The sequence below is a fragment of the Ixodes scapularis genome, unplaced genomic scaffold (assembly GCF_016920785.2).
Source record: "Ixodes scapularis isolate PalLabHiFi unplaced genomic scaffold, ASM1692078v2 ptg000065l_1__unscaffolded, whole genome shotgun sequence".
Lineage (NCBI taxonomy): Eukaryota > Metazoa > Arthropoda > Arachnida > Ixodida > Ixodidae > Ixodes > Ixodes scapularis.
Genome location: NW_024609904.1, coordinates 125,602 through 140,217, shown reverse-complemented (window position 1 = coordinate 140,217; position 14,616 = coordinate 125,602). Strand labels below are relative to the sequence as shown.

At 45.7% G+C, this 14,616-nt stretch overlaps 1 protein-coding gene across 5 annotated transcripts in view; it reads left to right on the top strand.

Annotated features, from left to right (window-relative positions):
• Positions 1–14,616, top strand: part of LOC120849306 (zinc finger protein 501-like) — a 58,664-nt gene that overhangs the window by 2,848 nt on the left and 41,200 nt on the right. For 2 of the 5 annotated variants that reach the window (XR_006076933.1, XM_040221513.2), the window contains exon 2: positions 9,090–9,145. The exons of 2 other annotated variants lie outside the window; for them this stretch is intronic. The gene's annotated coding sequence lies outside the window, so the exon portion shown is untranslated. Of the gene's footprint in view, positions 1–2,556; positions 2,640–9,089; positions 9,146–14,616 lie in introns of those variants that run through there. One more of the 5 variants, XM_040221515.2, reaches the window with a different exon arrangement.

Sequence of the window (14,616 nt, the reverse complement as noted above, 5' to 3'; positions counted from 1 at the left end):
AGCCAAGACGAGCAGAGTTGAAAAAAGATGGCGGCTTCCAGGATTATGTCAGCGGCTGGTTTGGTGACGTCGTGAGTGCGACGTCGGCGGCATCCTCGCGGCTGCGATTTTCAATACGGGACGGCATTGTACTCGGTTTGCCAACGATCACCGACAGCTTGATGCTTGTGACGCGCGAACATTTCTCGGCGAAGGTACGATGTGCGAAGGTCAGGTCAGTACTCGAGACCTCTCTTGCCGAGGCGACGCAAGCGGACACGACCGGTCAACCGCTCGCGTCGCATTCTCACGTTTAAATAAATCTAAAATAATACTCTGGACCAGAAAACTTTTTTTTTTTCTTAAGTTACAGCATTTCGTGTTTGAAATAAAAATTGTGACTGTGTCTTGGTGGCGTCGCAAGCGCGAGATGCTTGGGTTGGGCTTTTGCGTTGCGACCGGAGAAACGCTATTCTAAAACTCTTTCGCGTCGCGTGCGCTAATACAAGCGCTAAATTTAGCGCTAGCGTGCGCTAAAATTGCGTACGTTATTCTAAAACTCCCTAATAACAAGTACACGTTCACGGGGAAGGTGGACGGTCTGGATGTAATGCAGTCAATTCCTGCGTTGACAACAGCAAATCGCAATAACTACACATGCTGCACCTAATTTTTTGTCATTTCGAACGTCCGCCACCAAAACCAACGGAGCAAGCGAGCTTAGACGGCTGTCGGCGCAGAAAGCAGACGACGAACAGATCACGTGACATATTTACTCAATTTGATCCGACCTTACCCTCCGATCGAGGAGGGTAGCGCGAGTAATTACTCCGGAGTAAACAACCCGCTTCTAGAACGCGAGTTCTGACGTCAACGAGTAAGCTCGAGTAAGTTTTGGAACGCCACGGTACGAAATTTTTACTCCGGAGTCGGATCGAGTAAATTTTGGAACACAGCCGAGATTGGCGGTGTTTTATGTTTTGGTGGTTCGAGGGTCTCATGTTAATAAAAATTCAGTTGTAAGTCAGCGCTTGTCGTGTACAGGTGCCGTCAAAGTAAAACGGAGCGCCGGAGCGACGTCCGAACTGCATCGCCGCGCTATCTGGCAGCGCCGGCTGGAACTGATAGGCTACATCTGCGCTTGCGCGCGTGCCTTCCGCTGGGGCCTCCGTTCTCTTCCGACCCACACGTTATCGGTGGTTCGAGCGGCGCAACGATTTTCCTAAAATCGACGCCTGATAGCACAAGGGGCGGTGCTCATTGACAACACTGGCCCTTTCCCACTTGCATTCAACGTTATCTCCGAGTGTGAGTCGAACACCTAGCGGTGTTTATCGGAATAGCGTTTGGCAGCTCGAGACGCCAATAATCCGAGGATCAAACAAGAAAACGGAGGACACCGCAAACGACACGCGCGCATGCGCAGACGGCACCTATCAGTTCCAGCCGGCGCTGCTAGATAGCGCGGCGATGCAGTTCGGTCGCCGGCGCTCCGTTTTACTTTGACGGGACCTGTACATTCCTCTCCCTCGTCCTTGAGGTTGTAGTGCAGTGGTTCTCAACTACCGATGTTTCGCGGACCCCTTGTGGATCGGCGGAAATATTGGAGGACCCCGTTCGTGGTGAGAGGAGGGGAAAGGTGTAGGTGTAATATAATAATGATTTAATGAACGGATATAACTAAGGCTAGTATGAAGTAGACTTCTCTTGTTGACATATAAACAAGAAACCTCGCCCGAAAACTGAAACATTCCTTCTCGACCTGAAAAAAGACAACTTTTATTGCCGGGCTTGACTGATGAGGCAGGGCTTCGCGGACCCCTAAAATGCCTTCGCGGACTCCCATATGAGAACCACTGTTGTAGTGGATCAATGGAGCGATGCAGGCGAGTTGGTTCGTGAATACAAACTGTTAGCAGCGCGCAAGAAATAGACAAAGGGAGGAATGGACAGGACGAGTGCCCAACTTTAACTGATTGTTTAATGAAACGTAGTGTCTAGCGTTACATCCGACGGAACCCGGGAAAAAAATATTAAGGCCGACCCACATAGGGCGTATTCTCGACAAATTTACGCGCGTTTCAGCGGCCGTAATCGCAACATTTGGCGAGCGTTTTTTTTTACAGAATGGAAGAGGGGAAGGTCGCCAAACCGCACGCGGCGCTTTTCGTCTACATCTTTGCGACGTTTGGTGTAGTGGATCCCGACTCTCGCCTTTTATGAAAGGAGGCAAAATTTAGATTGGCTGCTATATTATTGCGTTCCACAAGGGGACAGAAATAAATGTTAATCAACCACGAAAGCCTAATTTGCTAGCGCCTGTTTCATAAATGTTCCTTGCAATCGACAAGTTGCCAACAAGTCCTAGCAGGAGGACGGTTGCGATCTCTGCTCAGAACCCTTCCTTTTATAATTGTTTCACATCACCCGCAACAGAGATAGTACTTTCTTCTGTCTCAGTCGTTCATTGCTCGTTCCAAAGAGATGTCGCGATTTTGTACAGTTCGGCAGTAAACCGTCGAACGCGCCAAGCGAGCTCCCGTTTCGGCGGCTTAGTCAAGCCAGCCTGTCATCCGCATAGCTAGTCAAGCCAACCCTGGAGCAACTTCCGGCTGTCAACTTGGGAGCTGATTGGCCGGCACCACGCCATACGCTTCCAGGTACGCCACGCCGAAATACGCTGAAGTGCCTAGATCTGTCTCGGTAGGGTCGCCAAATGTGCGTATATATACGCTGACTTTGAGGCGTCGTAGAAGCGCTCGTCCAGATGCCGCCGACACACCCATAAAAGTTACGTCCGACGTAACTTTACCCCAAGGTTTTGAGTTACGTCCGGTGGAAATAAAAGTTAAAGTTTAACTGTGTAACCTACGCAGCCTTATTTAATGTTGCACTTTATGGCCGATACATGACTTAAACACAAACATATCATGAAGTATTACTAGGTTAAGTCCGATGCAGCATTCGTTAATTGATTAGAAGTGCGACTATCTGTACCTCCAGCGACAGATGCCTATCACATTATTATTTTTTCTTTCTCCTATTTTCCCTTTCTTCAGGACAATTATTTTTTCTCCTTTAAGACGATTTCTTGCAATGCTTTCTGAGAATCGTGGACATTCAAAGTAATTATTGAGACAGATGAATGGCAATGAGATACTAATGTGCTCTTTACGGCAGCAGGGTTTCCGGCAGACTTGTTGAAAACTGGCACAATCTTCACGTACCACCCAAGTCGCCATGCGCATTATTGGCAGTGCTTTCTTCCAGGGTGTCTTAAATAAAGAGATGTTTCGAGGGGGTTGCCGGGTATGAGAATGACAATAGACCCTCGACCTTTAGCCATATGAACTATGTTCTCAGCCCGAGCCAGCAAGTGTTTTCATACAAAAAATGAAATAAATTGTCTTAAAGGAGGGAAAAAAAGAGAAAGAAATGTATGTGACGGGCATCCAACCCATCCAGCTTCAGCAGCCTCGATGTGCGAGCAACACACTCCAGCCTTCCCAACGAAGCTGAAGGTACCCATAGAGTTGAGATTTTAATCGACTCACGAACGCTGCATCGGGCGTAAGGCAGTAATAATTCTCAATATTTTTGTATTTACGTCGTGTAGCAGTCGTAAAGCGAAGCATACGCACAGATTGCGTAGCTTACACAGGACATAACTTTAACTTTTATTTCGGGTTTTGTCGTACGTAACTTTATTCTTTATTTGGAGTTTGGTTGGACGTAAATTAAATTTTTATTTTTGAGTTCTGTTGGACGTAACTTTTTTTTCATATTGGGTAACGTCGGACGTAACTCGAAACCTTGGGGTAAAATTAGGTCGGACATAACTTGAATTTTTATTTCGGGTTCTGTCGGAAGTAACGCTAGACACTGCGTTAATGAAAAGAAAACACCGAGGTAAACAACCACACCGTCATAGCATCAACACATGCTCAAAAAGTTATCTCTTGTATAAATACCGCAATGTTTGTCACATTTATCACCCTCCTTCCTATCTTGTAGGCTTCCAGCAATTCTCTCGCAGTTTTATCAGCCCCTTTGCCCAAAATCGTGATGCTGCCAAACTTCGGCCGACACGTGCATTTGACAGTGTAAAGGAAGGTGGTAGACCGCAGCAAAAGTGCATGTTTGCATGCTCGATCATTCCCAGATTGGCCAGTCTGGCCTACATATAGGGCTGTGCAGCCCAAGGAGGTGACGAATGCCATGATGTCGTGCTTTAATGCTGCGAATCATCCGGTCAGAGGCGTTGATGCTGGGCATGAACTGCTCTGGCTCTTTTATGTGCTGGCTGGTTGATTTCCGACATTGTCTAAATTTGCAGAGGCTGTTCTTTGACGTCAGGAACTAAAAGTCCAGAGAAAACTTTGCAAAATAGAAGGATTGCCGATTGCGGCTACTGGGATGAAACAGAACCAGGGTCTGGCACTCCTGATGTGATCACTCGATAATCATGTCCTCCAAATACCTTCGTTCTGTGGATGCAAATTACCGTGGCACTTGTGCCGTGTGCGTCAACCTTTACTGCCTCTCACCGGCGCGCACGTCTCGTGCTTCACCGCTTTGCACCGGAGTGCTAGGAGCAGCGGCTGACCCGGGGGAGCTCCTGGCTTAGCGCGATACAGACGCAAATTATGCTCAGGATTATTCGGGTACACCTTTTTTGTCTTAAATTTAAATTAATCTTTAATGATAAAAAAAATGAGTAGAAAAAGGGAGAGAAGAAAGCATCTATATATATTTGAATAAATACGCTAGTCATGGTAGTTTCTGTGCAGCTGTCGATCGAAAGAGCAGCAAACTTTGACGTAACTCTGGTTTCTACGCCGCTAAAGAGCAGTGTCACCTTTAAAGTGCCAGTGTAGGCTTTTATATTATTTATTGGCAGTTGTTTTTCCAGTGTATGATATTGAAGACTTGAGTATGGCAAGCTCATTGAACGTAGACGCATTTATATTAGTAAACATGGTAGCGGATATGCTGGTTCTTCCTGGAATTTTACAGAAATATTTACAGGCTGAAGAAACTACCCAATGTAAAATGTGGAGGATAGAGAGGATTTTTTTCCAGTGAACTATTGTGTTACGATTCAATTTTCAACCATCTTTAATACCCATTTTACATGAAACCTATTCTGGCCAGAGCCTTATATAAGAAAACTACGTACCCTTTATGCCCTTTCTATTAGAGCGCAGCTCTTAGGCACCCGTTCCCGGCTTGAGTGGCGTCGCCGTCGCCGTCGGCGTAACCGCGAGTAACCCTCGTATTAGAGCGCAGCTCTTAGGCACCCGTTCCCAGCTTGAGCGGCGTCGCTGTCGCCGTCGGCGTAATCGTGAGTAACCCTCGTAACCCTCGTGAGGGTTACGAGGGCTAATCTCACGAGGGTCACCCTCACGAGGGCTACGAGGGTTACTAACCTTCATAATCCTCACAAGAATTACGAGGGTTAGTTACCCTCAAAAGGGTTACCTTCACGAGGGTCGCGAGGGTTATGAGAGTTAACCTCACAATGATTATGAGAGTTGCCCTCACAAGGGTTACTAGGGTTACCCTCACGAGGGTCACGTGACACCCCCCGGGGCCACGTGACCTGGGGATACCCCCCCTGAGGTCACGTGACCCCCCGTTGACGTCATCGCCACTGATGACGTCACCGGCATACGGATCGTCATCGGCATCATCACTGATGACGTCATCGGTATCCGCATCGTGATCGTCACTGATGACGCCATGGGCATCGTCACGTGACCCCCCCCCCCCCCCCCCCCCGACGTCATGTGACACCCCAAGGTCACATGACCCCCCAAGGTCACATGACTCCCCCAAGGTCACGTGACCCCCCCACCCCCCGAGGTTACTTGACCCCCACCCCCCCCCCTCCCAGTACCCTTCCCTCCTCCTTCTCGAGAGCTGTGCTCTAATTCGGCGTTACAGGGAGTTGTAAATGACTTTCATTTTTTTCTTATCACAAACAACAATAATATGCTCGAGTATCAAAGAGGAACCCTTGATCACCATCCTAAATGAGCTTATGTAGGGATGCAATCACTTTTTCATTCTCAAGTGTTGTGCTGACAGATGCTGGCATCTGCTTCAAAAACATCAGTGGCTGCTCCAAATCAATATTTTGCCTGCTACAGAACCTGCTACTAAAAGGTCAAATACCACTTTCATGACTGATGGTGGCAGACTTTTCTAGGGTCGTCTGTAGACATGAAGCAATGCCTCCCTTAAAGGGGCCCTGCGAGGACTTTTTTACTGGTTTTTATTTTGCACCGAACCTGATTGCACTGAACGTAGTAACTTAATGAAACTTTTCTTTTTTTCGAATTTCGCTTTATTTTAAAAGTTATAGACACATTAAAATGACAAAAACAAGCAAAAAATAATCTCCTTCATGACTTCGCTGGTTGCTTGAGTGGCCGTGAACTAGAGGAGGGGTAGTGAGCTCAGCGAGCGGTGACAGCTGCCGCACTCCGTGTCGACGGCTCACGAGGGCGCCACTAAAGCATGTTCTGGCTAGGCTGTATGAAGCGGGCAGCCAGAGCGGCTGTCATTGCATTTGCTGCTCGGTTAAACACTAATTCGGCATGACACTTCATTGGCCACAAACGACAGCAAACACTGAAAAAAAATCAGTTCAGAATGGGAACCACTTCATGCTGCCATACCGCGAAACGGCCAAACCTCAAGACAAGGCTGCTCGCCGAAGGCCTTCGGAATGCTCGGGGCTAATCGGATCCTCCAGTCGATAGGACCGGTGAGCCGCCGCGTACATCCGGAACCTTTCCGTGTCGGCGCCTGATCCCACTACTCCTTTCTAGTATGCGCCGCCTTTTCCACCGCATGGTGGCGGATATGTCCACGGGTCATTTCTTGTTTCCATACTTTATAAACTGCATTTGTTTATTTTCTGATCTAAAATAGTGATTCAAAACTACTTTTATAAATATTTGAAACGGTTTGCACCACTTATATTTTGTATTTCGACTAAAAAGAAGCTTTTAGCGGCTCTGATAAGTAGTAAGCCCAGGACCAAAGACGTCACATGTTGCGCGCTTTCGGTACCGTGGGTTGCGTCCGTCGGTGGAGGAGGTTTCCGCGTTGTCCGGTTAAAATACAACGCACTGATATTTAGTTACTCTCTCCGTGCCTGCTGGCTTGCCCAAACCCCAAGAGACGTGGAAACCGCAAAAAAGGTAGACGCTTAAATATGATTGCAGGGCCCCTTTGACTACCTTAAATCAAAAGGCAAGAGTCCCTTCGTAGTGCGACAATGATCGAGCCAACACACATGGCGCTCAGTGAACTTCTATTCTAGGTAAAGAAACGGAAAAAACATGCCGTCTTGGTGTTTGTGTGTAGACTTTAGTCGCCCTGATAGCCGCGTCCCACTAGAGCGACAAACAGCAACAAACGACACTTACACATGGCAACGAACTACAGACGACACCGACGGACAGCCTGCTTGTCGGAGTCTGCCGTCCCACCGGGGGCGTACGTGACTCGGAACACGGGGACAAGATAGCTTGATTCCTAGTGGGACTAAAGTTGTCAGCAAAACACTACAAAATACACAGACAAACAGAGTCGGGAAACGCGGTTTTTATGTTTTGCTTTTTGGGCGTAAAACGCGCCGACAAACGTGGTGAAAGTGGAGACGATTAATTTGTTTCTTCATTAAAGCTTCCGCTTGTCTTTGTTTGCTGTTGGTGACTTTCCGCTAGCACTCGTGACAATCGACACCAAACTTTTTTCGAACTAGAATTCCCGAATCGTTCCTTTATTGGGTCGTTCCAGACATTCTAGGTGAGCGCCATGGAGTTTCACGCCAATTTTGAAGATGTTTATAACTTCATATTCGAATGATCGAAGGCAGGCGTTTTTCAAGGGACAATACGCCATCCCGATTATCACAGAACGTGATGACAAGTCTCTCGTCTGCTGGAATGGCTTGCCGCGGAACGTGGTGTCCTACTTTTTGGTGAGCGGTCTTACTTTGGTCAGTCCTCGAACATGGGTGTATCCATCCTGATGTAGGGGTGCAAACCTTGGCATCTGGAAGGAACACCTCATGCACCAAGTTTTCGCAAACAAAACCAGCCACAGCCAATTCTCTTTCACAACACGACCGCCAGCAAACACGCCGCGCCCGCGATTTCTACGGGCAATTGAGAGACCAAAACTGCAGGAAAGATCAGTGGCTGCAAAGGACATCTCTGAAGGTTGAGCGGCGGAGCAAGCCACGGTAGGAACAGGAGGAAGGATAGAAGGGAATGAAGAGAGACAACAGAACGTAGCGTCATCAATCGTTTGTTTGTGCTTGTTGGCATTTTTCGCTGGTGTTGGTCGTTGCAATGGGACAGCATCAGCGACACAGAACTTTGTGGGGTCGTCAGACAAAATACTGTGTTTGTCGTTCTAGTGGGACGAGGCTTTAAGTGTCGCGTGAAAACATCCAACACTGAATTGACAATCCTATCAATCGAAGCCCCCTCAGGCGTTTTAGTTACCACGAGGCAATCGTCAACAAATCGAAATACCTTACTGGCACTGCTCACACCCAAATTCTCGCTAATGGTTTGGTTAATCTTTGCCAAAAAAATGTTGCAATGCACTTGAGCTATGCCTATACAAATGGTTTCTTTTTTTTTAAATTATACTCTCCTTCAAACAGAATGAAAGTCGACTGAAAGTAGAACCTGAGCAGTTCCAAGAAACCATCAACATAGACACCGCTGGTGTCTTGGAACTTGGCCACACCATTTTCGTCGATACACTCACATACTGACGCGAAGAGGCTCTCATGGGGAACAGAATAAACCAATAAACTATGCCGATTGAGAATGCAGCCACATTTGCGTGGGTACCAGAATTCAGGTACCTCACCAGTGCCTGTGATTTTCGCACCTAAAATGGGTCACTAAGTTGAAGGGTAGTTAATTGCTTTAGAAGGTATTGGCTCTCTGACAGCTGCCATGCCCCTCTTTAGGTGCCAATAGCCCTAAAAAGGTAAACCGTCCTTATGGGCTTAGTCGTGAAAAAGGCTTCCAGATGTCCAAGATTGCTTTTCTTTATGTTTCCATTCTTGGTTGCAGAACTCAAGGCCGGTGCAACCTCAAAGCGGAGCTCTCAACTTTCATCAGATCGAAAGGTATCGTGGGGCAAAACAATGAAATCCCCCCCCCCCCCCCCTTCCTGTGAGCCTAGAGCAAATTCAGCCTATTTTCCTTTAAAAATGACACCACTTTGCTCAAGTTGATTCTGTCAGGTGATGAGGACCTTTCTTTGGATTTGGCGGAGGTGCTGGTGAGGATGGAAGAACGGAGGTGAAAGGATTGCAATCTCAAAGAGGAGGTTGGAAGCAATAAAACTTTGGTGGGGCTAGTTGGTTCATATCGATTAAAAGGTTAAAACGCGTGAACACAGAGGACGAAAAAAGAGAATTTCAAGCCTGTCGAATTTCTCCCGAAGAAGCAAAGGACGGCTGCGCTGAGGTTGCTCAAAGACGTGAACCTTGAAGGATTAAGAAAGGCGGTCAACAAGGCAGAAAATGTTTTTTTGGAGGTCTTCTTTAGTGGCAAGACTCATAAGCCTAGCTGTCCCTTACGAGTCATTGACTCGGAAAAGAGTGCCTGGCAGGTCCAGGTCAGCAGGTACTTACAGCATCACCTAAGTGCCTTGGTCATTGACGATCCCTTTCTGGTTCGAAGCTCCGGGGAACTAATTCAAGATTTGAAAACAGGGTTGCAGAATGCGGCCACGGCCTTTTCTGTGGATGTAGAAGAGCTGTTTTACTCTGTTCCCCATGATGGGGCTTTACATCGCTGTTCGTGAGAGCATAACGCAGTCAGGTGAAGTGGGGTTCCAGAATTCTACGGGTGTCAACTGCGATCATTTTACAGCGCTGTTAGAATTTCACTTGCAGTCCAGGGCCGTTGTTTTTAATGAACAGTCCTACGTACAAAAGAGTGGTATTTGTATTGGTTCTTCTGTGGCACCTGTTTTGTGTGACATTTATCTTTCTGCCATGGACAAGCGCATATCGAGGAATCTTGACGGGACGAATGTGGTCAAGATCTTCCGCTATGTGGATGATTTTTTGGTTATTTTGGGGGAATGTAGAGCGAATTGTATGGATAATGACGTGGCAGAAATTGTTGAGCTGTTTAGGCCTTTGTCGGGAGGACTGAACTTCACTTGGGAATTGCCTAATGAAGGCAGTATTCAGTTTCTAGATTTACAGCTCTTTTTTACTAAGGATCATTTATGCTGGTGTTATAATCCACGAACTAAGAAAGGCCTCCTTTCTTTTAGCAGTGCCCACTCAAAGCTCGTAAAACGGGGGATTGCATCCTCCTGCCTTCACGCAGCCATTACAAAAAGCTGCCAGCATAGACTGCCGGTCAGCTTTGATCAGCAGGTTGCACGCTTGACGAGGGCCGGTTACCCAAAGAGTTTAGTGACAAGTGTGTGTGAAAGGCTCCTACAAAAAATTAAACGAGAGGGTGTTGACAAAAGTCGTGAAAAGACAGACAAGAGGCCAGTGCAGGTGATACCATATTTGCACAAAGTGTCCCACAATTTAAAAAAGATGGCTGTTAGACACAGGGTTAACGTCGTCTTTTTAGCAAACTTTCAAAGATATGCTCCGCGATGACAAAACGAAAGTATGTAGTGTGCTCAAAGAAACATGTAAAAAGATACACCGAATGCGTGACTAAGGTGGTGTATGAGATTTCTTTTAGTTGCGGCCAAGTTTACATCGGTCAGACCAGCCAATGCTTTAATGAAAGAGCGCGCGAGCATAAGCTTGCCGTACGCAATAATTCGGGTGGGCATCTTGCGGAGCACTGCAAACGATGTGGGTGCAAACCTTTGTTTGAGCGCACCAGGTTTATCAAGAAAGGGAATGAAAAAATGGAAAGAGAACTAATCGAAGCTTTCTGTATCCACAAAGCGGCCGACAGATGCGTATGCATGCCGTCTCTTTATCTGTTAACCAAAGATATTGTGTTTCTTGAAGGATGTGTGTAATGAGCGATAAGAACTTTTATCAGTTGCATGTGTTTAGGTGATTGGGATCGAGTTTGACAATGATTCGTGTTTCAATAAATCAGTTGGAAGTTTGCGCCTGTCCGTGTCGTACGTGCCTCTTTTTTCGTCCTGTGTGTTCGCGCCTTTTGACCTTTTAATCGAGGTTAGAAGATTGATGGAAATCATGAAGGGAAAATCGACTGAAGTAAAACTAATTAGCGCAGCTGGGGACAGGCGGGGCAGAGCAAACTTGGGACTCCCTCCTGCGTGGCTTTGACCGAATGCCTCAAACTTGTTTGCCAGCGCTTTCAAAAATTTGGTGTTGGGGTAACCAGAGGAAAATTGATGACTCTCTCTCGAAAAGTGGGGGGAGAAGGCGGGGAGTGATCTTTGTAGTTTCTTTGACTGATCTGGTAGGTAGGAAGAGGTGAAGGAAAAGTGGCTTAGAAGCTCGAGGGGAGGAACCATACTTTTGGCCCTTTTTGGTTTCTAGGATAGCTGGAGCAAGGTACTGCCCATTACAATAAGTACAGCCATTAACGTCCATCCATCCACCAAATAAAGATATCCAGGGCTAGCCCCCTGCTTTCGATCATGCTTTCGTGCCTTGTGAGCATCTAGCACCCTTGCACAGGTGAAGCACAAGGGAAAGCAGCCAGCACTGCTAGGGGCCGGGCATACGAAAGAGACGTGCCTTGCCGTTCTCACCGATTCAGTGCCAAATAACTTTTTAATTTTATTAACAAAAATTAAGATACTCTAAATGGCTCACAAGACATCCGCTGCAGACATTTGCCACCCACTTTCAGCATCTTTCCCGATTTCAACTTTTGCATCTCGATGCCTTGCCTGTGACCTAAAATTGAAGGCTGCAAACTTTGGCTCTGTTGTCCGGAACCTATGTTTGTTTCCCTGTGCCTACGTTTCTGAAAACCTACAGTGACAGTGTGTCAACAAAATACTCAGAATCTCTGTTTTACGTACAAAGTATTTTCTTATTCTTCTCCTTTTGAGCAAATATATATGTGGCAGGCATTGCTGTCACACCAGCTGCCATTGCGATGGCCTTGCTGCTGAGTGTACAACCTTCTGGAATATTTATTTCGCACCACCAAATTCACTGTTCCATGCAAGAACAAGTGTGGAGTGACCATCGGCTTGGTGCGATGACTTAACGAGTTTTTGTTCACTGCAAAATTAAGCTATGCATCGGCGAGCGCTCAACCTCGTCCCGAATGCAGCGCTAGCGGTCCAAACCAGATATTAAAGTTTCATAAATAATCCGTCTCTAATTAAAAATTTTTAAGTCATCTGTAAATTTCAATGGGAAAGTGGCTGAACACATGGACCTCAATGACACCAGTAACCGAGAGTGGGTTGTTCCATTTTCCCATCTATATATTCAGAAAATCACCTATAAATTTTTAATAAAATAAGAGTTAGTTCGGAAACTCTGGCTTCAACCGTTTATGCTATTGGGGCAGAGACTGTCTAATGGGAAATTCATAATTTATTTCTGCGGTGAAAGAGAAGAGCGTAAATTCTTTTGGGAGACACGCTGTTTGTTAATGCGATTACAAGCTGCAGTGATGAGGGTTTGCGTGGTTTGCATTTCAGGTTTGTAAATGTTGAACACTTGTTGATGAAGCTTGGACCATACATTTCTTATGTATGAATGCACTTTAACATCGTCCCTCTTGCTTGCATAAGACCTGGTGCAATGTTGCCAGTGCAGCGTCTTCCAAAGTATATATTGCTCCATTGCAAACTATATATGATTGCCCAATATGGTTAAGGGGAGATGCGGGTTGAATAATGGCAATCTTTTGCAAAACAACTGATTTTGAGGTTTTATGGTGTTTAATTTTTTTTATTTATATTTCATTAAAAAATAGTAAGCACCGGTTTTAAGCAAAATGAGTCAAATAAGCATTTTGAAAACTGGCAACCGATAACTGCATAAATTTGAGCTATTTTTGTGTGCGCTGTTCTTCAGGTGGTTGTCGTTGCCACCACATTGTCTCCGCTCCATTGCAGTATTCTTTAGCTCCAATTTGTCCAGATAATTAAAAAATTTCTTCCCGTGTGGAAGATTGTCACTACACATCTACTGTAACATTCAAACACATTTTTCTCTATCTAATTTTGGGGCATTTTACAAACAAGAATTGTTTTTAATTTTATCGTATAGAACCAAATTTGGCCTGCATATGCTTTAGAATTAATGGATTACAACTTTCTAGGTTTGATTAGAATGTATATATTTTATATTTATAATAACGTTGAGAAACCTTTGTTAGCCCTTTGAAAGTAGTGCTTTCAATGTTTTCAAGTATTTTAAAATAGAATAGGTCTACCACAGAATATGTTTGTTGTTCATTACCACATCCAGTGGTTTAAAAGGAGCAAATTAGTGTTTTTTACTAGGCTCTTTCAAGCCTGTGCCATGCCCCACGTATCTGCAAGAACATTGTTTTCTTCTGCATGTTCAGAGCATCCAAAGCATAAAGGACACACAATTTATATAAAGGAGATAGAGCAGTATAAAGTGGAAGTTTAATTCAAATATTTAAAATTTTAAATAATAGAAACAGAGTTTCTCTGGTGCATGTCCCATGTTGAGCAAGACTCGAAACTTTGTGGAAAGAACATGTTGGCTTTCCTGAATGAATGGATCTGAGGGTCCTGTTGTTTAACGAATTTCAAAACAAATTTAGCATTAATATAGGGACATCTAATGCAGTGATGTGATTGCTGTGCCATTTGCACACACCTGTGCCAAAGTGCTTACCCTGCGACATCCTGCTACGCTTTACCAAAATTTGAGGAATTTGCGCCAATGTTGCGCCAAAACTTAATTTCACTTTAATAATGCTCAAAATATAATAGCTCAGGCCGCTCTGCGCTGCGCTGGCGGACGGTTGCGATATGGTTATGCGAGTTTTCAGAACTTTTGATTATTGTCTCAACTAATGTACTATTCGATCGCATTTCGTATGAAAAACTAACAGTATTCGGAAGTTTTGAAATTATTCTCGTATTCGTCGTCTGTTTTGCTGGAAGGTTAGTTAGTCTCGTTGAGTGCGCTTCTCACCACGTACTGGTGTACTGCAGAGAAGCAAAAACTGCGGAGTAGTCATCGCCAGAGCCGTGTATAGAGAGAGTTTGTTCAAAGGGAGGCGCGGGCAGAGCCAGGGCGTGCACCAGACGCAGAAAGAGGGCTTGACATGCTCTCATGGCCAACCAGAAGCCGTAAAGACTTCGCTAGCGGTGGTACCGCGAAACAGTTTTAATCATTTTATTAAGTGCGTAAGAGTTAAATCTAGTAACCCTTCATGGTTGGCATAGAGTGTACATAATGTTTCGATCATTATCGTGCAGAAACATGTAACAAACGAATGTGCCACTCAACTTTAGTTTGCTCGGACAGCGTGTGACTGCTGGGATGGCAGATTCGCAGCCCTCGGCACCTGGCGTATGGATTATGTCGATCGTTCCACTAGTCGCACTCTTGCACCATGATTTTGGATGACCGTGTTTCAAACATCACGTGCACCATATGTTCGGTTACCGACAGTTACTCTGACG